Raw genomic sequence first — 25882 nt, 5'->3', positions numbered from 1 at the left:
CCCTGGTGCAGCCTGAGGCTGTGTCCTCTTGTTCTGGTGCTGGCCACCTGAGAGGAGAGAGCAACCTCCCCCTGGCCACAACCACCCCTCAAGTAGTTGTAGACAACAATAAGGTCACCCCTGAGCCTCTTCTTCTCCAGGCTAAACAATCCCAGCTCCCTCAGCCTCTCCTCGTAGGGCTTGTGCTCAAGGCCTCTCACCAGCCTCGTCGCCCTTCTCTGGACACGCTCAAGCATCTCAATGTCCCTCCTAAACTGGGGGGCCCAGAACTGAACACAGTACTCAAGGTGTGGTCTAACCAGTGCAGAGTACAGGGGCAGAATGACCTCCCTGCTTCTGCTGACCACACCATTCCTGATGCAGGTCAGGATGCCATTGGCTCTCTTGGCCACCTGGGCACACTGCTGGCTCATGTTCAGGTGGGTATCAATCAGTACCCCCAGATCCCTCTCTGTCTGGCTGCTCTCCAGCCACTCCGACCCCAGCCTGTATCTCTGCATGGGGTTGTTGTGGCCAAAGTGCAGCATCCTGCACTTGGAGCTATTGAACCCCATCCCCTTGGACTCTGCCCATCTGTGCAGGTGGTCAAGGTCCTGCTGCAGAGCCCTTCTGCCCTCCAACCCAGCCACATCTGCCCTCAGCTTAGTGCCATCTGCAAACTTGCTGATGACTGACTCCATGCCCTCACAAGAAACTTTTAGTGACTTTTCAACATGTATATGGGAAGCACTTAATAGTTTAGAGGTCAGATTCGCACACAGAACCACACACAGAAACTTTCTGTTTGGAAACAGCCCCTCAGGATCACCAAGTCCAACTATTTACCCTATTCAGCAAGGCTCATCCTAAACCATTTCCCCAAACTCCACATCCAAACCACTTTCAAACACATTCAGGATTGGTGACTTAACCACCTCCCTGGGCAACCCATTCTAATGCTGAGAAAAAATGTTTCCTAATGTCCAGTCTAAACTTACCCAGTTGCAGCTTGAGGCTGTTCCCTCATGTTCTATCACTATTGACCTGTGAGAAGGGACCAACAGCAGCCTCTCCACAGTGTCCCTTCAGGTAGCTGTAGAGAGCAATGAGGTCTCTCCTCAGCCTCCTCTTTTTTGTCACACTAACCAGCCCCAGCTTCTGTAGTCACTCTTCATAAGGTTTATTCTCCAGGCCCTCCACATCTCTCTCGTATTGTGGTGCCCAAAATTGAGCACAATACTCAAGGTGTGGCCTCATCAGAGCTCTGTACAAGGGGACAATGACCTCCCTACGCCTGCTGGACACAACATTTTTAATCCCAGTCAGGATGCCATTGGCTTTCTTTCCTACCTGGGCACACTGTTAGCTCATATTCAGCTCCTGTCTATTACAGCCCCTAGATCCCTGTCTGCCAGGCAGCTCTCCAGCCACACTGCCCCAAATCTGTAGTGTGGCATTTGATCTTGCTGAATCTCATCCCATTAACATTGGCCATGGATCCAATCTATCCAAGTCCCTCTGTAGAGTCTCTCTAAGCTCCTGTAGACCAACACTGCCACTCAACTTGGTGTCATCTGCAAACTAACTGCTGACACACTCTGTTTCCATCAAGGTCATCAATAAAAAGATGCAAAATAGAGTTGCCCCCAACACTGAGTCGTGAGGGACTCCACTTGTGACTGGATTATACTTTAGATTATACTTGGCCAGAGGGAAAGGTTCTCATCAACTTCCCACCACTCCCCAACTAGCTGTCAGGGGAGCTTAAGGTTTAAGCAGGGTTTGTAATGATTTGGGATGACATCCAGGGCGTTTTTCTCCTGGGAAAACCGACAACCTGCAGAGCCTCTGCTACAAACTAGCAAAAGGTTTTCATGTCTCACTCCACCTTACTGTGATAAACATTTTCTGTGTTCACTCAACACCTGTTCGGAGTTGTGTAGAAAGTGCTGAATAACCTTTGCTGTTGTCTTGCTAATAAGGTCCTTGGGTATGAGTGTGTTTGTACACTTCAGTTTGAAGAACTACAGTTAGTGTTTCATTATAGAAATAATCAGGTGAACTGAGGGCAAAGGTATCTTTATTTGGCATCCTATCCTGTTATAATTTTCTGATATAATACTTTGTTGCTTTAGGAATTTGTCTCTGCTGGACTAGTTTCTTCCCTATTGAAGGAGGTTTGGCTTAACTCAGTAGGCAGTGAAGTAGGTAAAATAAGTGCAAAATCTACTAGGAGACTGAAGTTTGTTTGTCTAAAGACTTCACTGTCTTAAAATGCTGATTTCATGTTTTGCTGATCTCCTGAATTTTCCTGAGTGAGCATATATTCAGGCTGCATTTCTCTTGGCTTTGACTGTGTCATCATTACTGTGCCTTAATAGAAGGTCAGCTGCGTTTTTACATTTAAGTACTGGAGTTAGTATACTGGTAGGGCCTCCAGGAGGAAATGTCTGTTTGCTGTTGGACTGTGCACATGCATATAATCTCATAGTATCTTTAAAATCCTATCCCTGTTGTTCCTCTGTTTGACAAGAATGAATTATGGTTTTACACCTGGCTGTTTTAAAAAGTAAAATATTTGCTCTCTCTACTACAGACTGAGATTGTTTCTAATACAGACATTAGGTAATGTAATTGTTTCCCAGAGAAGTGAATACAGTCAGAGAAGGCAGAACTTGGACGAGCTGGAACTCCTGCAAAGACACTGGAAGGAGCTTGTGCTGAGTCAGGGGTTGGTTCCCTTGTTACTCCCTTGGAGTTGGGACTGTATGGGATATTACTGCATCTAGATCTAGCAGCTCTATCACAGTCACATCACAGAATCACACAGAATGATAGGGGGCAAAGTGAACTGATACTTCACAATCTTTGATGAAGTTGTTATAATTATAACGTCCTAACTTCCGTGCATCAGCATCTTCCTGCCAGGTTTGTATCTGAATCAATCCCTCCTTTCCAAATGACATAAAAAAACCTAACAGTTATTATTTCATTTGGTTACTTTTATGATTATTAAACATTTATACCTGGCAAAAAGAGATCAAGCAAAGGACATCTCCTCTCATTTACATATTACAGCTGTGCCTGCTTCAAACAAAGGTTCAAGCCTGTAATACTCACTTTCCCACCAAGTCCTATAGAGGGTAAAATCCTGATGGACTCATTTGGACACTTGAATTTTGCTTTTCTTAAGATGTTCTATCACATTCTTGAAGGTGTACATTGACTTTTCATGCCTAGAGCACTTTGTACTGACACCCCCCCACCAAAAAAAAACAACCAAAAAACATCATGTGAATGAAATTCAGGCTGAATTACAGAGTTAGTGTCTGGCTACCACTTCCATAAAGGCTAAAATTCAGTGTAACAAGTTACGTCTGGACAATCTTTATGTGCGCTTATAATGATCAAAAGCACAACTGCCAAGTAGAGAAAAAAAAACCATCCTGAGTTTTGGGAATTCTATAAAACATATATATGTGAAGTAAAATGGTATAAACCAGTGGCAGACAGAGCTTTTCAATTCAGACATTAATTTTAACCTCCCAGATCCAGCCCTGCTAACCATACCAAGATCACTTCTCAAGGGTTTCCACAGGAGAAGGTGGGAAGGCTGGAGACATCCTGCTTTGGAGTTGCCATCTCTGGAGTCATTCAAAACCTACTTGGACAACATCCTGTGCAACCTGCTCTAGGTGTACCTGCTCTGAAAGGGCAGTTGGACTAGATAATGTCAGAGGTCACTTCCAGCTGTGGATATTGATTTCCCATCATCAGTCTGCATAAGCTGTGATTTCTGCCATCTCAACAGAGAGAGGTTTTAATCAAGAAAGTGAAAAGTTAAAGACAGGTCATGCACATGGGCTGAATATTTGTTTAACATAAGGAAAGGGGAGGAGATGAAAAAAGAGGGCTAGATTCATTGTGATGTTTTGGAAAGACAATGTGAACCAGTAAGAGCTCTGACTAGTTTAGAGTTTTTGTTAAGGTAATTTCACCTTTTGTAAAAGGTGAAGCCAAGCCTCAGTGGAAGTGACAGTGTTAGAAGCCCCTATCCCTGGAGATTTTCAAGGTCAAGTTGGGCAGGGCTCTGAGCAGCCTGCTCTAGCTGAAGATGTCTCTTTAAAGGGAATCTTTAAAGGTCACTTCCAACCCAAAGCATTCTATGATTCTATGGATGGTCTGTACTTTAACTTCTCTCCTAGTTAACTGACTGCTTCTATGCAGGTCAGACAATACATCTGGAATGGTGAATGACCTTCCTGAGATCTTGACCTCTTCATCCATTGTAGGGTTGACTGTGTCCCAATGATGACAAAATCAAGTAGGGTGTTTTAATAGGAGGCTTTAAGTATACTTTGTCTTACTCTGATTCCCAGTGGCTATCGCCTCTGTGAGTGGGAATGTCACACTTCATTCCAGTGCAAGTGGCTTGGTATGAAGTGTAGGGAATGTCAATGTGAAATGCAGCTGGGATACCTGCTCATTTCCTAGAGGTAATAGAGTTGAATAGGGGAAGTGTTTTTTATCTAGTAAGTTGAATCTGAGAGCAGCCTTCCAGATCCACATAAATACTACAGGATGTCTCTTACTTCATGGGGACTCATGGGAGTTGCTTCCTTTAGAAGTGATGTATGACATCTAGTAAAACTCTTTTAGTCTCTGTATTGCTGAATGTTTCCATTAAAGTTGTCCATGGGAGACTTACTTAAGTGTATGCAATGCTAAGTGTTGTACAGAGCTTTGTGCTTCTTATGAGTAATACCTAGAATCTACTTTGCTTGAAACTTTTGTTTGTTGAAGATGCTTAAATATAATCCTATTAATAGCTTTGTTTCAAGGATAATTTTTGAGCTTCTTATCTAAAAGTGTATTATCAATCTAATATACTTTTTCCACTTAGGCTTATCCTTGCTTTATGTAATGTGATTTGAAAAATGAAGTTGGAGTATATCTGGCTTTAGGTCAGTGATAAGCAGGCATTTGTAAAGCAATGTGTTTAGCAAGTAAAACTCAGAGAGCTTTTAAAAATCAGCAAGTTTGCACATGACACCAAGCTGAGTGCCTGTATCGATCTGCTAGAGGGCAGGGAAGCTTTACAGTGGGATCTGGGCAAGTTAGACTGATGAGTCAAGGCCAATTGTGTAAAGTATGGCAAGGTCAAGTGCCAGCTTCTTCACCTGGGTCATTTTAACTCTGTGGTAAGCTACAGACCTGGGGATGTGTGGTTGGAAAGCTGCAACTTGGAGAGGAACTTGAGGGTATTGATTGATAATTGAAGGGATATGTCAGCAGTGTGCTTAGGTGGCCAAGAAAGCCAGTGACATCTGGGCTTGGATTAGAAACACTGTGGCCAGCAGGAGCAGGGAGGTGATCATCCCCTATACTTAGTGCTGGTGAAGCTGCACCTTGAACAATGTGTTCAGTTCTGGGCCTCTCGCTACAGGACATTGAGGGCTGGAGCATGTCAAGAGAAGGGCAACATAGCTGGAGAAGGTCCTGAATCTGTTCTGTGAGGAATATCTGAGACAGCTGGGGTTGTTCAGTCTGGAGAAGAGGAGCCTGAAGGGAGACCTCATTGCTGTCTACAGCTATCTGAAGAGAGGCTGGAGTGAGGAAGGGAGCAGCCTCTTCACCTTGATGGCAAACTCAAAGACTGGAGGAAATGGTTACAAGATGTGCTAAGGAAGGTTCAGGCTGCATGTTAGAAAATATTTCTTTACAGAGAGGATTCTCAAACATTGGAATGGTTTACCCCAGGGTGGTGTTGCTGTCCCTGGGTCCACTGTGCAGGTGGACCTGGAGCTTGTGGACATGCTTTATTCTTAGCTCTTAAGTGCTGGTTTGGAAGTTGGACTGGATGATCTTTGAGGTCACTTCTAACCAGCTATATATTCTCTGATTCTGTAATTCAGATGAAAATTTAACTTAACTGTCTTAAAGGTACTGGCCTGTTTATAAGTCTAAATCTGATGACATGGTTGAGAAACTCACCAAAAATTCTGTATAAAAGAGGTTTTTTTACTTGCTCCATGCTGAAGGAATTTTTCCATTATGTAAGTACCTACACAATATCTCTATATTTAGATTAAAATATGCAGTGAATCACAAATGAATTCCATATAGTCTGCTTTAGTGACAGTTGAATGCAGGTTTGTAGTTTGGCAGTCTCATGTTTTTGTGTTGCTTCTTCAGCTTTTCCTGGATACAGTCTTCTACCTCTTTACATTTAAGACATACCTGAAGATGAACATTTCAGTTGATGTGCTGTTTATAGCCTTCTCTAGCATCTTATTTTGTATAAATATAGGCTGAAATATTTCTTGAGCACAAGCCCTATGAGGAGAGGCTGAGGGAGCTGGGACTGTTTAGCCTGGAGAAGAGGAGGCTCAGGGGAGACCTTATTGCTGTCTACAACTACCTGAGGGGTGGTTGTGGCCAGGAGGAGGTTGCTCTCTTCTCTCAGGTGGCCAGCACCAGAACAAGAGGACACAGCCTCAAGCTGTGCCAGGGGAAATTTAGGCTCGAGGTGAGGAGAAAGTTCTTCACTGAGAGAGTCATTGGACACTGGAATGGGCTGCCCGGGGAGGTGGTGGAGTCGCCGTCCCTGGAGCTGTTCAAGGCAAGGTTGGACGTGGCACTTGGTGCCATGGTCTAGCCTTGAGCTCTGTGGTAAAGGGTTGGACTTGATGATCTGTGAGGTCTCTTCCAACCCTGATGATACTATGATACTGTGATACTGTGATATCAGGTCTAATTCACCACCTGTGTCTAACAGCAGATAGAAGTTTTTCTTAAAGAGAATGTCTCTATGGCCAAGGCAAGTTGAGACAATGCCAAGGAAGCTTCTATAATGCTAAAAGCGCTACAAGCCAAATTCCTTCAGAGTATAACATCCTTTTGAGGTGCTGGAGAGGGTCCAGTGGAGGGCAATGAAGCTGGTGAAAGGCCTAGAGAGTAAATCTTATGAGGAGCGACTGAGGGAGCTGGGGCTGGTTAGTTTGAAAAAGAATAGGCTTAAGGGAGACCTCATTGCTGTCTGCAACTACCTGAAGGGACATTGTGGAGAGGCAGCTGCTGGTCTCACAGGTAATTGGAGCCAGAACAAGGGGGAGCAACCTCAAGCTGAGACTAGGTAGGTTTAGTCTGGACGTTAGGTTTAGGTTGGCCTGGGTGGGTTTAGATTGGACATTAGGAAAAAGTTTTTCACTGAGAGAGTGGTCAGGCACTGGAATGAGCTGCCCAGGGTTGAGTCACCCTGGATGTGTTTAAAGGTCATTTGGTTGTGATGCTTAAGGATATAGTTTAAGGTGAATCTTGTGGAGTAGGACTGTAGGTTGGACTTGGTGATTCTGAGGGTCTTCTCTAGCCTGGATTTTTCTGTGATTCTGTGAACCTCTGTGCTCCATACATTGTGCTGTTCAACTTCTAGTTTTGCACTTCTGTTGTTGGTTTTTTTTTTTTGCTTTTCCTGCATTTTTCCTGAGAAAGAGGGTGAAATACCTGAGATGAAGCTGCTGCTAAAATCTTAGTCTTGCAATTTCTTAAGTTATAAATTTCCCTATGTGATGCCGTTGCAGTATTGGTATAGTCCTGTGATTTTCATGCTCATTATCTTCATTCTTTGCATTTCCTCCATCCACAAGTCCAGTCAGGTTCCTTTTATGCCTTGAGTTGGATGCTGCATGTCTGTGTTTAAGGACAAAATGGATACAGCTGAAGGTAAATGATAAAACTGTGTCTGGGACCTGAAGCGTAGCCAAGAGCAGACTGACAGTGGGGATCTTTAAATCTGTGATCACTGCAGACAGATAGAACTATAATACCCAAAACAATGCCTTATTTGCTAAATACTTGATACTTTCCCCCCCCCCCCCCCCCCCCCCCCCCCCCCCCCCTTCTCTTAGGTTTGTTGTTTTTTTTTTTCTTCTCATGATTCTACTTAGTTGCCTGGCATTTTTTTTTTTCTTATCAATTTTGTGTTATGGCATAGTCAAAACATAAAATAGTGTGAGAAGTTTGGGTTTTTTCCAACTATTGACTTCTGAGTGCTGGAGGTAGCATGCAAGGGAGGAAGACTGATTTAGATTCTGTCTACTCTACCATGATTCACTGGAGGAGCTCAGCATTGTGGAGGATGTATTACAGGTGGTTCTCATCTCAACTGAAATACTATAAAGTAGCAGGGAAATTCAGGCTGGGGTTGAAGGACCGTGTAAAGGTGTGTTTAGGCCATTACAGGATGGCAAAAGTGGCATAGCCAGCAGTGCCTTCTGAGTGCTGGTCTGTGAGATAGTAATAAACAGGAAGTGCTTCAGGAAAATCTAAGGCCCAGTAGTGACTTATTCATGGGAACTTCATGTGTAAGATAACCTGAAAGCTGAGGTAGAGGTTTCTTATGAGACATCTGTGGCATCAGTGTGCACAATATAATCTCAGAAGAGAGGAGATCATTCCCCAGTTTGAATTGTGTAAATTCAGATGTTTAGGTAAAGGTGACTTTGCTTGGAAGAGAGATCGTGGTTTTGATTTCAGACAGATTTACTGAAGTCAGCCCTTTCATGTTGGGAACTGATGGTGTCTTGGTATGTCCACCCTGATTGGATAAGTACTGTTTTTTTGTTTGGAGCCTTGATTAGATGTGTTGTGCTGCAGAATATCTGGAGGCCCAGTGTACCTTTTGATGGTGGCATCGATTCCAATACAGGGATCCTGCGGGCTGAAGCCTGCACTTTAGTCTTTCTGTAAATGAGGCTTTATTTATAAACTTTAGTTGTAATCACTCTAACTTTTTTTTACTAATCAAATGAACACTTGATCCATATTCATGTGCAGATGGCACAGACTCATCTCTGAGCCTTGCCAGTCCTTAGCAGTTGGTTGAGCATCTACAAAATGTTGTAGCTTTAATAATGATGGCGTTTTGGATCAACAACTCTGAGTGTTACAGAATCAATGGATGCTGGCGTCACTCCTGTTCATGAGTTTTGAATAGCAGCAGCAATTAAAGCAGCTCCATCTAATGTATTTGATTAAGGGAGTGGAATAGAACAACGGGACGCAGTCTCAGGTTGTGCTGGGGGAGGTATAGGCTGGATGTTAGGAGGAATTTGTTGGCAGAGAGAGTGATTGGCATTGGAATGGGCTGCCCAGGAAGGTGGTGGAGTCACTCTCTCTGGAGGTGTTTACGAAAAGACTGGATGAGGCACTTGGTGCCATGGTCTAGTTGATTGGGTGAGGCTGGGTGCTAGGTTGGACTGGATGGTGTTGGAGGTCTCTTCCAACCTGCTTGGTCTATGATTCTATGATCTTGCTTATGAGGAGAGACAGAGGGAGCTGGGGCTCTTTAGTTTGGAGAAGAGGAAGCTAAGGGGTGACCTCATTAATATTTATAAATATGTAAAAGGTGAGTGCCAAGAGGAGGGGACCAGGCTCTGCTTGGTGATGCTCCATGACAAGGCAAGGGGCAGTGGGCAGAAGTTGAGCCATAGAAAGTTCTATAAAAACACGAGGAAGATTTTTTTTCTCTGTGAGGCTGACGAAAGACTGAAACAGGCTGTCCAGGGGCATTGTGGAGTCTCCCTCTCTGGAGATATTCAAGACTCACCTGGATGTGCTCCTGTGTGATCCGGTATAGGTGACAGGGGGATTGGACTAGATGAGCTGTTGAGGTCCTTTCCAGCCCCTAAAATTCTCTGATAATTTCTACACTGAGGGCTTTTTTTCCCATACAAAGTGATGCCATTGTCAGTTGTTCAAACGTGACTGTATATGAATATTTGGCCACTACACAGTGTGCTAAAAGAGATGCTAGTTAGTTGGGACTGAGTGTTGTATGATTCGAAGCTTAATCTGGTTTTATTTATGCTTTGGAGAACTTCAAGTTGTTTTCATCCCTCTCTGAAATAAACCCAGAACTGAAGAGTTTAACTAAATTAGATTTTGATGTTCAATGCATTTGCTCACAACTTTCTGTCTGGTTACAGAGCAAATGTATTTTATTATTTGGAGGTAATGTGGCTGTTTAGGAAATAACTTAGGGTGCAGTTATTTGTGTTGTCAGTTTTGTTTCCCAGGCATAACAGTTCAGTTTGCTTTCTCAATCTGTTTGTGGAAAGCTTAAATCATCATAAATCATGTTTTCAGGGACTGTGATTCTCAAGTTCCTCTGTTGTATGCAGATCTGACTGCATGGGTTTAGGTAAACTGTAATCTGTAACCTGGCCTCAGCACAGTAATTTCTTATAAATCACAAACCTGATCAAACTTTTATCACCAGGTGAAAGCAATTCTTTACTTTAAAACTGGTCCCCAGTGAGTAACTTGTCAGTGTTTAAATCAAAATTGCCATCCCAAGAGGAGGAAAAAACCAAAGTCTGTGCTTTCTTAAATCAGCCTTAGATAAGCAGCCTGCCAGCTTGTGGAGGAAGGCTTGAATTCTAGTTTTGGTTGTTTTTATAGGACTATTAGATTTAGAAGATTTGGGCTAAAAAGTCAGAGTATGCAGTTGTTTAATCGTAGTGCAGCTAAGGGCCAGGTGTCAGTCACTTGGGCATTTTAACAGATTTTTTAAAAAAGTTTAGTGCTTGATGATTAAATTCAGGCTTAATCTGTACAACTCTTTGGTGTGTAAAGCTTGAGATAATATTTTCGTGTCTGAAGAGAGCTATGAAGCTGAACATAGCATTGCCTGTGATGTGCAGATGTTTTGAAGTCCTGTTAAAAGGAAGGTAGGAAGTGTGGTAAGGTTTATCACAGAATGTCAGGGGCTGGAAGGGACCTCGAAGGATCATCCAGTCCAACTCTCCCTGCTAGAGCAGGGCTGCCTATAGCAGATCACCCTGGGTCACATCCAGGCAGATCTTGAATATCTCCAGAGAGGGGAACTCCACAACCCCCCTGGGCAGCCTGTTCCAGTCTTCTGTCACCTCACAGGGAATACTTTTTTTTCTCATGTGTCCATGGAACTTCCTATGCCTCAACTTGCACCCACTGCCCCTTGTCTCGTCATTGGGCATTTCATCCCCTTGACATTCACCCCTTACATGTTAATAAACATGAGTGAGGTCACCTCTTAGTGTCTTTCTTTCCAAGCCAAAGAGCCCCAGCTCCCTCAGCCTTTCTTCATAAAGATGTTCCACTCAATCATCTCTCCCAGTCTGGGCCATGAGCCTGCCTGGGACTGGAGGACAGAAATGACTCCTACCCCTTTCCAGGAGTAAGAATGAGGATACTGCACACTGATTGGAAGCTTAAAGAGAAATTCTACTTACAAGAGTATATATACAAAAGGCAGTCAGGTAGAGGACCCAAACTGGCTTTCTAGAATCCTCCACCCCTTCCACCCTCAGTCGGCCTGAGGGTAGGCTGAAACCGCCCTCCCCAGTTGGCACCTATAGGGCCTCAGTGGCTCAATTCCCTGCCAGCCATCTCCTCCATGAAACATGACAGGAGAAGTGGAAGCAAGAAAGGCAGGAAAGAAAGAGGAAGAGATCAGTCAGACACTATCTCTTAAGCTATGATACTGGAAGATGGAATAGAATAACAATATTGTAATACCCTGGGCCGAGCAGGTCCATCCCCTTGGGATGAGCCTCTGTCCCTATGGTTTTGTTGAGGGAGACCTAGGATCCCCCCCACGAGCGTATCATCCTTCTGGCTCTGCACTGGACTCTCTCCAGGAGTCCTCCATCCTGCTTGAACTGAGGGGCCCGGAGCTGGACACCAGATGTATTGGTTGTCTGGAGATCTGTATTGCACACTGGATTTCAGTGAAAGGAGAAGCCCAGCTGTTCCAGGAGTGAGCAATTAGTCTTGTCAAACACAGCCATAGCCTTGCATTCCTGATTGCCTGTCAGCTTACCAAGCTGGGAAACTTCTCTGGCATTCCTCACTCTCAGATTTGTTTATGTAAGATACTAAGCACAAGATTGTCCTTTTTGAAGTGCAGGAGGAATATTTCCCAAGGCTTTATAGGCTGGAGGAATCAATTTTGTAAGGTCATCTGTCATAGATTTTTTTCCCCTGCTTCACTTGAAGCAGTGAAATTTAACTTGTCTGTGTTTATTCTCCGCATTTCTTGTCTCCTCTACCTCTGTTGCTAGCTTTATATCTGTCCTGAGACAATGATTTTGTTTCCTTGCTATGATAAATAGTAATGTTTGGAGTACACACTGAAATCTGTCTCTGGTCTGGGGTCCCCAAAACAAGAGAGAGGAGGGCCACAGCAATGCTCATAGGCTTGGAGCACCTCTTCAGTTGACGGCTGTTCAGCCTGGAGAAAAGAAGGCTCTGTGGGGACCTTAGAGCTACATTTCAATTTCTGAAGGGGACCTGCAGGAGGGTGGAGGACAGTTGTAGTGGTTCTGGGCATCACCTGCCTCCTCCAAAAGTTCACTCAGGCTAGACTCAGTTGGTTGGAAGTTAAAGAATGAAGCTTTGTTTTTACAGCCTAGCACATTTTACAGGGATATATATACAATATATTACAAATATTTACAGCTATATACAGTAGTCATAGAATCATAGAATGGTTTAGGTTGGAAGGGACCTCAAAGATCATCCAGTTCCAACCCCTCACCATAGGCAGGGACATCTCCCACTAGAACAGGTCACTCAAGGCCTCATCCAACCTGGCTTTGAACACCTCCAGGGAGGGAGCAGCCACAACCTCCCTGGGCAACCTGTGCCAGTGTCTCACCACCCTCACTGGAAAGAGCTTCTTCCTAATATCCAGTTGAAATCTCCCCCCTTCCAGTTTAAACCCATTCCTCCTTGTCCTGTCATTACAAGACCTTGTAAATAGTCCCTCCCATGCCTTCCTGTAGGTCCCCTTCAGATACTAGACGTGCACTCAGAGGCCTCCTGGAAGTCTTCTCCAGGCTGAAGAGCCCCAATTCTCACAGCCTGTCCTCATAGCAGAGCTCCTCTAGCCCTCTGAGCATCTTTGTGGCCTCCTCTGGACTGGCTCCAACAGTTCAATATACAAGTTAAAAGTAATATGGAAATGCAAAACCTCTCCCAGCAGCCAGAGCATGCAGGAGAGGCTTCCAACCAATCCCCCTCCTTCCTTCCATCCTTTCCACCTCATCCCTTATCTCAGAATCTCCCTTATGGGCAAGGTGAGTTGGAAGAAGTTGACATGAGAGAGTTAAGAAGGAAGTGATTAGTTGGGTTACACAGATCCAGGCAGAAGGGTTAATTACGTCCAGAGTCAGGCAGAGACTCTTATCTATGTTTGTGTCCTTGCTTTTATATGCCAAGCAAACCTATGATTGAAACAGGCATCACATTGTTTTTCTTTTCACAGTCAGTAATCTAATATCTCTCATCAAAATAGTCCAATTAGCTTCAAACCAGCATAATGGTTTAGAAGGGCTTGTGGTGATAGGACCAGGGGCAGTGGTTCAAAAGTGAAGCAGGGCAGATTTACGTTGGACACAAGGAGGAGGTTCTTTACAATCTGGTAAAATATTGGAGCAGACTACCCAGGGATGTGGTTGAGGCCTCATTCATCCCTGGAGACATTCAAGATCAGTCTTCATGTGGCCCTGGGCAGCCTGATATAGTTGGTGTCCCTGCTGACTGCAGGGTGTTGAACAAGATGACCTTTGAGCGTCCCTTCCAACCAAATGCAGTCTGTGAATCTGTTAAGTGTGGGGGGGTTTATTAGTTTCATGTCCATTTGTCAGTGATGTTTCATGAGGCTTCCCATGGAATTTGCAACAGCTTTTGTTAAATGTTCACCTCATGATTTTACAATGGTGGTGACTTCCCTACCTAGTCAGAGAGCTGCATTTGCAGAATGTTCTCAAGGCATTGCTGGTGTTACGTGCTGTAGAGACTGCTTTTGCTGCATGGCAGGTGTGGTATGTTCTGGGCTGATGGCATCTCAATAATTGTGCAGCAGATGTGCCGGGGTGGCATTTCTGGCCATGCAAGCAGTACTTTGAACTTTCAAGACCTTGAAACCAGCCTTGCTTATTAAGCTCAGTAAATCCCACACTGCACAGAGTTACAATATAAACTTTTTTTTTTGTTGTTGTTTTTACAATGAATCACAGAACCTCAGAAGCACAGAATTAATCAGGTTGGAAAAGACCTCTAGGATCATCAAGTCCAAGCCATCATTTAGCACCTTCTAATTAACTAAACCATGGCACCAAGTGCCTCGTCCAGTCTCCTTTTAAACACCTCCAGGGATGGGGATTCCACCACCTCCCTGGGCAGCCCATTCCAATGCCAATCACTCTTGCTGTGAAGAACTTCATAACATGCAGCCTAAACCTGCCCTGGTGCAACTTGAGGCTGTGTCCTCTTGTTCTGTCACTGGGTGCCTGGGAGAAAAGGCCAAGTCCCACCTGTCTACAACTTTGTTTCAGGTAGTTGTAGGGATCAATGTGGTCTCCTCTGAAGCTCCTCCAGGCTGAACATCCCCAGCTCCCTCAGCTTCTCCTCACAGGGCTGTGCTCCAGCCCCCTCACCAGCCTTGCTGCCCTTCCCTGGACACATTCAAGCACCTCAGCATTTTTAGAGGACAAAGATACTCTTGAAGGCAGAGAGGTAGTTTTCCTGTCAGCCAGCATCTCTTCACTCATGGCATCCTCACATGCTTGAATCCATAGAAAACACAGTGGTTTTGCACGAGTCATGTTGAGCCAGAAGCAATGCTATGAGTACATGATGGTATACACAAGAAGCAGTGCTCCTCCATTGCTAAACAAAGCCTTCTGAGCCTTGCATTGTTGCCTCCCTGTCTCATCCCCACTTGGACTTAAAGAGAAAATGGATAAACAGCTAAATGAAAGATTGTCTGGTTTGGAGGCTGTCTTGGGAACTGTGATGGGTTTAGGAAATCACTCCCCAAACTGAAATTTACCAGAACAGCTCAGATGACTTGAAAGTAAGACAAAGCTCCATTTTAGAATCATAGAATCAGCCAGGGTTAGAAGGGACCACAAGAATCATCTGGTTCCAATTCCCCTGCCATGGGCAGGGACACCTCACACTAGGTCAGGCTGTCCAGACCCTTATCCAGGCTGGCCTTAAATACCTCCAGGAATGAGGCTTCCACCACCTCCCTGGGCAACCCATTCAGGGTCTCACCACCCTCATGGTGAAGAACTTCCAAACATCTAGTCTGAATCTACCCATTTGTAGCTTGGTTCTCTTACCCCCAGTCCTATCACTGTCTGACATCCTAAGAAGTCCCTCCCAAGCTTTCTTGTAGGGCCCCTTAAGACAGTGAAAGGCCACAATAAGGTTGCCTCAGAGCCTTCTCCTCTCCAGACTGAACAGCCCTAACTCTTTCAGTCTCTTCTCATAGCAGAGCAGCTCCGGACATCTGATCATCCTTGTGGCCTTTCTCTGGACACCTTCTAGCACCTCCATATCACTCTTGTAACAGGGGCTCCAGAACTGGAATGCAGTACTGCAAGTGGGGTCTCACCAGTTCAGAGTAGAGCTTTACAGCAAAGCTGAATTTACAGTCATGCATACACAATATATTTACATGTCTTTGCAGTTGCACACACTTTAGAATTAACACAGGAATCCAGTCTTTCCCCCCATGACAAAGAAAACCCAGGGGAGGCCAACACCACCCTCTCTCTCACCAGACAGAAAACCAGCAAGATCTCACCTGTGATCTGGTCAGTTAAGGTTAGCATTCAGTGTGGAGCAGTCAGAGAGGAGCAAACAGAGCCAGTGCCCAGAAGACAAAAGAGCAAGATTGTTTATGTAACATTGGCTTTTTATAGCAGTTAGCAAACCAATGAATGCTACAGTCTCAATAATTATTTTCTTTACAACTAGTGATCTAATTTATATAGATTCTGCACTGAGATTTCAGGAAAGTACCAGTTTCTCTTTTATTGGAGTATTCCAGTAAGCCTTAATCTACCACAGGAGCAGAACCACAGAGTTCAGAAACTGCAGCATGAAATGCAGAGAAGCTGTGTATTGATGCTCTCTGCTTGTAAACACAGACAGAGGAATATGTACTTCCATATAGACATACTCCTCTTCATTCCTCCAGGGCAGAAGGGAGAGAATTCACTGCCTTGTGCATTTTAATTGGCTTTTTCTTTCAGTGACCTACTGTGCTGACTTACCACTGTCATTTTGATCTTGTGAGATTGTCATGATCTGCTTGCAACTATTTAATCTGTAGGTGTTTTGGAGCTGGCATGTGGGCAGAGATCAGAAAAACTTTTTTAAAATATCCACACGAAATAAGGATATTTTCACAGCCAAATATGTGAGTCTGAGTATTTTCATTAAGACTTAATTATTTGTCACCCCACTGTTTTCTAGCATAACACAAAAAACTCACCAGCTAATACTATTGTTGTTTCTGTGGCATCCTTTATGCTATGCATTGATGTGTATCCTAACAAGCTGTTGTATTTTAACTATCTCATATATCTGTATAACTGCAAATCAGTTTATATAAGATGAAGAGGCTTGTATGTGTGTAAATACTGGCTGCTGAGGAGAGAACAAATGTTATGAGGAGCAGCTGAGGAACCTGAAGCTATTCAGTCTGGAGAAAAGGAGGCTGAGGCTGCTCAACATTTTCATCAATGACACTGATGAATAACAGCTGATACAGCTGAAGCCTGTGTGGCCATCCAGCAAGACTTGGACAGACTGGGGAGCTGGGCACAGAGGAGCCAAATGAGGCTCAACAAGGACAAGTGCAGAGTCCTGCACTTGGGGAGGAATAATAAACTGCACCAGTACAGGCTGGGAGGTGATCTGCTGGAGAGCAGCCCTGTGGAGAGGGACCTGGGAGTGCTGGTAGATAACATCCATATGATAGCAATGTGCCCTTTCAGCCAAGAAGGCCAATGGGATCCTGGGGTGTATTAGGAAGAGTGTGTCCAGCAGATCAAGAGAGATTCTTCTCCCTCTCTACTCTGTCCTGGTGAGACCTCATCTTGAGTACTATGTTCAGTTTTGGGCTCCCCACTTTAAGAGGGATGGGGATCTGCTGAAGAAGGTCCAGCAGAGGGCTACTAGGATGCTTAGAGGACTGGAGTGCTGCCTGATGAGGAGAGGCTGAGGGACTTGGGGCTTTTCAGTCTGGAGAAGACTGAGAGGGGATTTAATCAATATCTATAAATATCTGAGGGCTGGGGGTCAGGAGTGAGGGGACAGGCTCTGCTCACTTGCTCCGTTTGATAGGACAAGGAGCAATGGCTGTAAGCTGCAGTACAGGAGGTTCCACCTCAACACAAAGGGGGAACTTCTTGACTGTGAGGGTCCCAAAGCACTGGAAGAGGCTCCCCAGAGTGGTTGTGGAGTCTCCTTCTCTGGTGACTTTCAAGGCCTGTCTGGATGTGTTCCTCTGTGACCTGAGCTAGATTCTGTAGTCCTGCTGTGACAGAGGGGTTGGACTTGATGATCTCTTTCAGTCCCTTTCAAGCCCTGACATCCTGTGATCCTGTGAGGGGAGCCCCCATTGCTCTCTACAACTGCCTGAAATAGGTTTTTATAAGATTTGTGCTGGTCTCTTCTCCCAAGTAACTAATGATAGAACAAGAGCGAATGGCCCCAGGCTGTACCAGGAGAGCTTTAGATTGGGCATTATGAAAATATTTTTCACTGAAAGGGTTGTCAGGCATTAGAACAGGCTGCCCATGAAGGTGGTTGAGATTTTTAAAACCATATAAATATGCTGCCTGGGAATATGGCTTAGTGGTGGACTTGGTAGAGTAGAGTTAATGGTTGAGATGAATACTCTTGAAGGTCTTTTCCAACTCAAATGATTCTGTCATTCTAAAATCTTGAGTGAATTTATAGTGGCTTTCTAGTACCAGAAGAACAACTACAAGAAGGCTGGGGAAAGAATTTTTACAAGGGCTTGTAGTGATACAATGAGGGATAATGACTTTAAACTGGAGGAGGGCAGATTTAGACTGGAGATTAGGAAGAAATTCTTTCCAGTGGGGGTGGTGAGACAATGGAAGAGGTTGCCCACAGAAGTTGTGGATGCTCCCTCCCTGGAGGGTTAGATGAGGCTTTGAGCAACCTGGTCTAGTGGAAGGTGTCTATACCCACGGCAGGGAGGTTGGAACTAGCTAATCGCTAAGATCCCTTCCAAACCGTTCTGTGATTCTGTGCTTCTGTGGTCATTCCTTAGATAATGAGGTCCAGGTTGGCATTGTCTATTCCAAATGAAGGAGCTGTGTATCAGTTTTCATGGTAGAGCTGCATGGACTTCTTGTTTGATAAGTGTTTTGATTCAGTTTCCTCATAAATGGATAAAATAATTGAAGTGTAGTAGTAACAGATCTGTATTTATGCAGCAGAACTGTTTGAATTTCTGTCAGCTTCCCTGCATAATTTGCCCTCCAAAATACATACCTGCTACCCATACCTGCAAAAGCCTTTTAGTCTCTCTGTAAATTTTCCAGAATTGTTTTGCTTACTCATTCAGCTTGGTGTACTCCCACCCTCTCCCTTCTCCAGGTCAGTAAGTGAGGCACAGTTAGGTGATATTTAATAGTCAGATTAGAAATAAGCGCAGAACTGTATCTTAACTCTCAAGTCACTGGCCTGCCTGATTTTTATGCTTCAGTGTTCTTTATGTTCTTCATATTAGGGCCACAAAGATGCTCAGAGGGCTGGAGCAGCTCTGCTTTGAGGACAGGCTGTGAGAATTGGGGCTCTTCAGCCTGGAGAAGAGAAAGGTTCGAGGAGACCTTGTAGTGGCCTTTTTTCCAGTGTCTGAGGGAGACCTACAGGAAGGCGTGGGAGGGACTATTTACAAGGTCTTGTAATGACAGGACAAGGAGGAATGGGTTTAAACTGGAAGGGGGGAGATTTCAACTGGATATTAGGAAGAAGCTCTTTCCAGTGAGGGTGGTGAGACACTGGCACAGGTTGCCCAGGGAGGTTGTGGCTGCTCCCTCCCTGGAGGTGTTCAAGGCCAGGTTGGATGAGGCCTTGAGTGACCTGTTCTAGTGGGAGGTGTCCCTGCCTCTGGTTAGGGATTGGAACTGGATGATCTTTGAGGTCTCTTCCAACCTAAACCATTCTATCATTCTGTGTTTATATGAAAATCCCTGTTGTCCAGTGCTCTTGCAGCTTGAAAATGATGATTTCTACATTATTGATTCTTAGTGAGGACAAAAATAGAGCAAACAGAAAACAAATTCATGATGTTAGCAAACAAAATACTAAATGTATTGTGTCAAAATTAAATGGGTTCGTTGACTGTTGTCGTTTTGGCAGTTTGATAAACTTCATCACAACAGTGAAGGCTGGACAGTGAGTCATAGGTGGCTTCTCTGTGCAAAGCAGAGAATTCAGGTGAGCCAGCTTTCCAAAAAGCTCCTTATACTCCTTCCCAGCATCTTTAAGTAGAAATCTGAAAGGATGAGCTATGCTGAGTCCTACAGCTACTGAATGCCTGGAGAAACAAATGGAATCACAGAGTCACAAAATGGTAGGGACTGGAAGTGACCTTGAAAGATCATCCAGTCCAACCGCCCTGCCAGAGCAGGATCGCCTGGAGTAGGTCACACAGGAGTGCATCCAGGTAGGTTTTGAATGTCTCCAGATATGGAGACTCCACAAACTCTCTGGGCGGCCTGCTCCAGGTCTCTGTCACATTCACAGTGAAAAAGCTTTTCCTTATGTTCATGTGGAATGTCCTCTGCTGCAGCTTGCACCCATTGCCCTTGTCCTTTCATTGGGCACTGCTGAGCAGAGCCTGGCTCTGTCCTGACACTGCCCTTCACATCTGTATAGACATTAATGAGGTCACCTCTCAGCCTCCTCTTCTCCCAGCTTAAGAGCCCCAGCTTCCTCAGTCTTTCCTCAGAAGGGAGGTGTTCCACTCTGGCATCTTTGTGGCTCTATGCTGGACTCCTTCAAGTGGTTCCCTAGAAATTCACGTCCTGAAAGTGTTGTGCTCTGAATCAGATTTAAGCATCCCATATTAATATGTTAAAACAATGCACGTGTACCCTGAACTGAGCCTGCTGCTTATCAAGGCCTGTGGGATAAGTAGGGTTATTAACAGTCTCTGTTTTTCCTGCTTGCGTTTGTGTCTTTAGGATCCAGTCAGAACTCCTCTGCAGTTGTAAGGAGGTTTGCCCTGCTCTCGTCAGAAATATCCTGACAGATAATTGGGCTTAGATTAAAATAGGGGAATGAAATAATTGTTGGACCCTCTAATAGGGCTGTGTATATTGCTTATTTCTCTCGTCTTACAGATCTTCAAAATATCCCCAGGATAAATTTTGCTCCTACAGAGGAATTAAGGCATATCTTTGTTTGATGTTTCTTCCTTGCTTCAGAACAACTGAATATTGAGTTCTGTCTTTGCAAATACAGTCTTATTTCAAGTGTGAGAAATGATTGTGTCTAATCTGGAAATTTAATATTTTATGCTTTTAATATAGAAGTCTTTTCCTTGTGTAGAGGACAATCTGAACTGTAAAATATCAGAGCTCTACTCCCTTGAAAAGCATCCTGAGTTAACCTTAAGAGAAGAGCTTGCCTTAGCCAACTTTGATTTTTATACCAATTGGTTTGCTTGCTTTTATCACTTACCACCACACAGAAGTTTTGAAAACTTCCTTCCACAACTAGTTTCAAAGACTTTATGAGCAACAAGTTGTTTAGCCAGGCACTGGACTTTAATCATGAGGCATCTTTTTTGACTTGAATACAATTGCTCTTGTCTGATCCATGTTATAGCTGCATCCTGCCTTCATCTGCTGTAGCTCATTATTTTATAGAGCTGCAATAACACTTGGATAGATTGGATCCATGGTCAGTGTTAATGCCATGAGCTTCAACAAGGCCAAATGTCAGGTCCTGATGTCACAACAACCCCAAGCAATGCTACAGGCTTGGGGCAGTGTGGCTGGAGAGCTGCCTGGCAGAAAGGAATCTGGGCGTTATAATCAACAACCAACTGAGTGTGAACCAGCAGTGTGTCCAGGTGGCCAAGAAAGCCAATTGCATCCTGGCTGGGATTAGAAATGCTGTGCCTGGCAGGGAGAGGGAGGTGATGGTCTCCTTGTACTCTGCTCTGGTGAGGCCACACCTTGAGTATTCAGTTTTGGGCACCTAAATACAAAAGGGATGTGGAAGTGCTTGAGCCAGTGCAGAGGAGAGCAACAAAGCTGTGGAAGAGCCTGGAAAGTAAATATTATGAGGAGCAACTGAGGGAGCTGGGGCTGGTTAGTGTGGAAAAGAGGAGGCTGAGGGGAGACCTCATTGCTGTCTACAACTACCTGAAAGGACATTGTGGAGAGGCTGCTGCTGGTCTCTTTTCACAAATGATCGGAGACAGAATAAGGGGGAATGGCCTCAAGCTGCGACTGGGTAGATTTTGGATGGACAATAGGAAACATTTTCTCCCAGCAAGAATGTTCAGGCACAGGAATGGGCTCCCAGGGAGGTGGTTAAGTCACCAACTCTGGTTACGTTTAAAAGTTGTTTGGATTTGGTGTTTGGGGATATGGTTTAGGGTGAGCCTTGTAAGAGTAGGGTTCTGTGTTGGACTTGGTGATCCTGAGGTGCTTTTCCAACCTGAATGTTTCTGTGATTCTGTGGTTTATATTGCAGTTCAATTCTTTTGAGCACTTCAGCTTGTTCTATCACCCACCTTTGAATTTCTTTCAGTGCATTACATGTTACTATGATTTATTCCATGGTACACCACAGTTACAAATGTGCTTCTTTGGAGGGTATGTAAGCAGAGCCGATTTTAATATGAAATAAATAAATGCCGAGGTGCTGAGCCATTGAGGAGATTTAATCCCGTCTATAGTATAGCAGGTTCTTTTTTACCTCTGCTGGACCAGAGTATCTTCAGTATCTTAATAATTATTTCCATGGCCCTACAAAAGAAGAAGAATGTGAAATGCGTTGTAAAAGGAAGAGGAGAGTCTTAGTCACACTTAAATTCTGGAAGCATACAGCAGAGGATGCAGAAGATAAGTTGACGGGGGTGGGTGTAACCAAAACTGGAAAAGGGAGTACTAGGAAGACTGTTTAGCTGAGACTGTTGGGGACTGTGGAGGGGCTTTACTCGTGGGCTTAAAGTTGGAATTTTTAAAAAGTAGGATAAGTGTATTTGCACTGGATGTGCTTTATGTGTCCCCTAGAAGTGAAATGGTTGTGGTTTTTTTTTTCACTCAGGAGTTTTCAAAGAGCAAATTTTAAATGTCTCAGCACATTTTCTCTAAGGTGATGTCAGCCCTGCTGTGCCTTGCAGAGATAGCGTAGCCTTCTAAAATTGGCAGCGCTTCTAGGGAGCTGTTGTTACAAAAAGGTATCTTCCCTCTCTTTCAGGCAGCATTAAAAGGGAATATTTAGGAGTAACTTACACAGTGTACTGGGGCTTTTGTAATTTGAAATGTATTCTGATGGCTGGCTTTCGTACGTGAGCTTTCCTTCCTGTGTGGTGCTGTATGATGTGTGCAGTACTGTCTGGTGCTGTCCTGTGGCCAGGCACTAGTGGTCTTCTTCAGGGGTCTGTGTGGGGACCACTTCTTTTGAACGTCTTTTTTGACAAGGCATAGAGATTCAGGCCTAGAGAGCGTCAGCAGTAAGTTTGCAGATGATACCAAGTTAGGTGGCAGTGTTGATTTGAATGAGAGTAGAGAGGCTCTTCAGAGGGACTTGGATAGGCTGGATCAATGGGCCAACATTAATGGGATGAGTTTCAACAAGGTCAAATGCCAGGTCCTGCACTTGGGCCCCAGCAACCCCAAGCAATGCTACATGCCTGGGGCAGTGTGGCTGGAGAGCTGCTTGACAGAAAGGGATCTGGGCACTGTAAGCAGCAACCAACTGAATGTGAACCAGCAGTGTGCCCAGGTGGCCAAGAAAGCCAATTGCATCCTGACTGGGATTAGAAATGCTGTGGCCAGTGGGGATAGAGAGGTGATGGTCCCCTTGTACTCTGCTCTGGTGAAGCCACACCTTGAGTGTTGTGTTCAGTTTTGGGCACCTCATTACAAGAAGGATGTGGAGGTGCTGGAGCAGGTCCAGAGGAGAGCAACAAAGCTGTGGAAGAGCCTGGAAAGTAAATCTTATGAGGAGCAACTGAGGGAGCTGGGGCTGGTTAGTGTGAAAAAGAGAAGGCTGAGGGGAGACCTCATTGCTGTCTACAACTACCTGAAAGGACATTGTGGAGAGGCTGCTGCTGAGGTCTCTTCTCACAGAAGAGAGAGAAAGATAGAAGATGGGGGAATGGCCTTAAGCTGCAAGTGGGTAGCTTTAGATTGGACATTAGGAAAAAGTTTTTCATGGAGAGTGATCAGACACTGGAATGAGCTGCCCAGGGAGGTGGTGGAGTCACCAGCCCTGGATGTGTTTAAAGGTCATTTGGATGTGGTGCTTACAGATACGGTTTAAGGTGAATCTTGTAGAGTAGGGTTCTTGGTTGGACTTGGTGATCCTGAGAGATTTTTCTGACCTGGATCTTTCTTTGATTGTCAAATCATTTGACATATGTAAGTGGAAATTAAAAGTATATATAGTGCACTTGCAACTTTTTTTTTTTTTTGTTACTATAATCAGCAGAAGGTGAAAATGAGGAGAGGTGGTGCTACTCAATGTTACAAATACTATTTTACCAGCTACTTAAAGCTGAAGTGCTGCTGCTGTACTCTCTGAGACATGGTGTTGGCTTCTGTAAAAGAATAGAGCATTGGCTTCTGTGTCTTTCCCTGGTAGTTCCAGCTTGAGAACCTCTCTGCACGATTTGTGAAATGTTTGTGTCTTGAATATGACTAAAGGATTGCCTGAAGTTTCTGCTGCACATGCCAGTCCTCTTGCTGAGAGCTGTTCTATAAATGTATTACTGGAAAGAGAGGTTACAGTGACTGTGAATAGTGCAATGTAAATGAGTTTCTGAATAAGAATTTCCTGGCAGCAGCTATGTCAATGGCTTCAGGCACTGTGGGATAAGCTGCAAATAAGCACCAAAAAGCGTAGGTTCATTGGGGCAGTGATTGCCAGTTCCATTGCTCCTTTGGATCCACGCTTGAACGCTGCATTTATCAGTGTTGCATTCTCGAGTGTCCTATGACCTTTTCTTACTGTATAGTTACAAGAGTAGGGAAAGGCAAGTGTAAGTGTTTAAAAGTTTTGATTAACCAGGGTTTGAACCTGAAGTGTCAATCTAGGTGTGAACAACACCTAAAAATAGGTTTCAGTCTTATTTTCTGGGTTGCATCTTGTGTCAGTGGGCAGTGTTAATAAATGCAGTCTTCAAAACCTGAGTTTACAGAAGGGGGGGACTGAGGATGTAGAGCTGCTGCTGTCTTCAAGGTGACAGCTGGGATTGGGCTGTACAGGCTCAAGTAGAGGCACAAAGTTATTACATGTGAAATAGGTTAATGGTATTATCTTCTGCCCGACATCCCCAACTCTTAACAAGTGCAGATTTGGATTAGAAACAAAAAATATGCTACTACCAAAGCTGAAATGAGCTCTGCTCTACCTTGTGCAGTTTTTGTGTTGAAGAAAAATGTAAGAAACAGAGCATCAGCGTGGGAATGTTGCATTTAATGCTGTTGTGATGATGAAATGGTACAGGATGCATTTCACATTAGATCAAGGGGAGGGGAAATAATCTTTGTATGTTGTAACTCCAGAACATGTTCTCTTCTGTACAGTGACCTTCAGCATTTATTACCTCAGTACTCTTACAAGGGCATGATAGGAAGAAGTGAAATAGGTGAGGATAATGCATTGCATGATTACTGAAACTGACACATTATTCTGGGCAGAATAACAAGGCGGTGGAATTGTGATGTTGTGGTGCAGTAGTTTACCTTAAAAGAACAGGATTTTGGTTTGATGCTGCAAGCTTTGTGCAGCTCATATTTAGTGGAATCAGTAAGTGCTCAGGCCACTGTTTTCCTCTCTGGAGATACTCAAAACCTGTCTGGATGCATTTCTAAGTGATCTAGTGTAGGTGATCCTGCACTGCAGGAGGTTTGGACTGGATGCACTTTCTGGGTCTGATTCAAATTGTTCTTCTGTCAGTGTAGAGCATCTGTGGGTAAGGAAAAGATGCAAATGTACTTGAACCAAAGTTCCTAGTTGAAAACAGAGTGCTGCTTCCGGCATTTTGCCCTGGTTTGGACCTTTGCAGCAGAATTCTATTGTGTGAAAAATATTTTCATTAAGTTGTTTTGCACGAAATCTCTTGAAATGAGGATGTAATCTCTATGCTTTAATAATAGCCCTGGTTCACAACTAATGTCTGTCACCATTTCTTTTTATCCTAGTGCCTCAGAAACTATAAAGCAGCAGTAACAAAGGTACAGAAATGTTGACAAATGAGTGAACTGTTCCACCTGAGAACTAGTGTCTGCTTTTCACGTTGGCAAGAAATTTGAATGCAGAAGGGGTAAGAAGTTTTAATTGTTGCTATCAACTACTTTACAGAAAAGGGTTATGCAAATATTTGATTTCTTTTTTTCTTTGTTGAATAGAGGGGCTGTTAAAAGCTGTAATGATGTAACTTGATGTAACTTGGGTTTTTATTTCCTTTTCCATGTGAGATGCTTGCAGCAAAGCCAAAAAGTGTACAGACTCTCGGGGTCAGAGAGGTACTCCTGTCCATTTCCCACAGTAAACAGTACCCTTGACATGAAGTCAGCTGCTGGGAGTGTGTGGCAGGACCAAGTTGTTGACCCAAAGCTCCAACAGTCTGATGAGCCGTGTTTCAATACTCCTCTTGTTGGAGGGAATAATGCTTGTTGGTGTGACTATTACAAATTGGCTTTTCCTGCTGTTCTTAAACCTTTCTAATGCCCCTCCATCCTCCACAACTGATAACTCAGTGCTTAAACTGCAAACCCTACCACAGTTCAGTGAAGCTGCAGTGTCTTTGCTTCAGTCAGGAGACAAAAGCTTGTCT

At 44.2% G+C, this 25882-nt stretch overlaps 1 protein-coding gene across 5 annotated transcripts in view; it reads left to right on the top strand.

Annotated features, from left to right (window-relative positions):
• The window catches only part of GULP1 (GULP PTB domain containing engulfment adaptor 1), a 252540-nt gene that overhangs the window by 59138 nt on the left and 167520 nt on the right, over positions 1-25882 (top strand). For 4 of the 5 annotated variants that reach the window (XM_064158063.1, XM_064158039.1, XM_064158049.1 and 1 more), the window contains exon 2: positions 25248-25369. The exons of the other annotated variant lie outside the window; for it this stretch is intronic. The gene's annotated coding sequence lies outside the window, so the exon portion shown is untranslated. The remainder of the gene's footprint in view (positions 1-25247; positions 25370-25882) is intronic. 5 annotated transcript variants of the gene reach the window in all.

This window comes from Pogoniulus pusillus, chromosome 2, assembly GCF_015220805.1.
Source record: "Pogoniulus pusillus isolate bPogPus1 chromosome 2, bPogPus1.pri, whole genome shotgun sequence".
NCBI classification, from domain to species: Eukaryota; Metazoa; Chordata; class Aves; order Piciformes; family Lybiidae; genus Pogoniulus; species Pogoniulus pusillus.
This window is presented reverse-complemented; position numbering and strand designations above follow the sequence as displayed.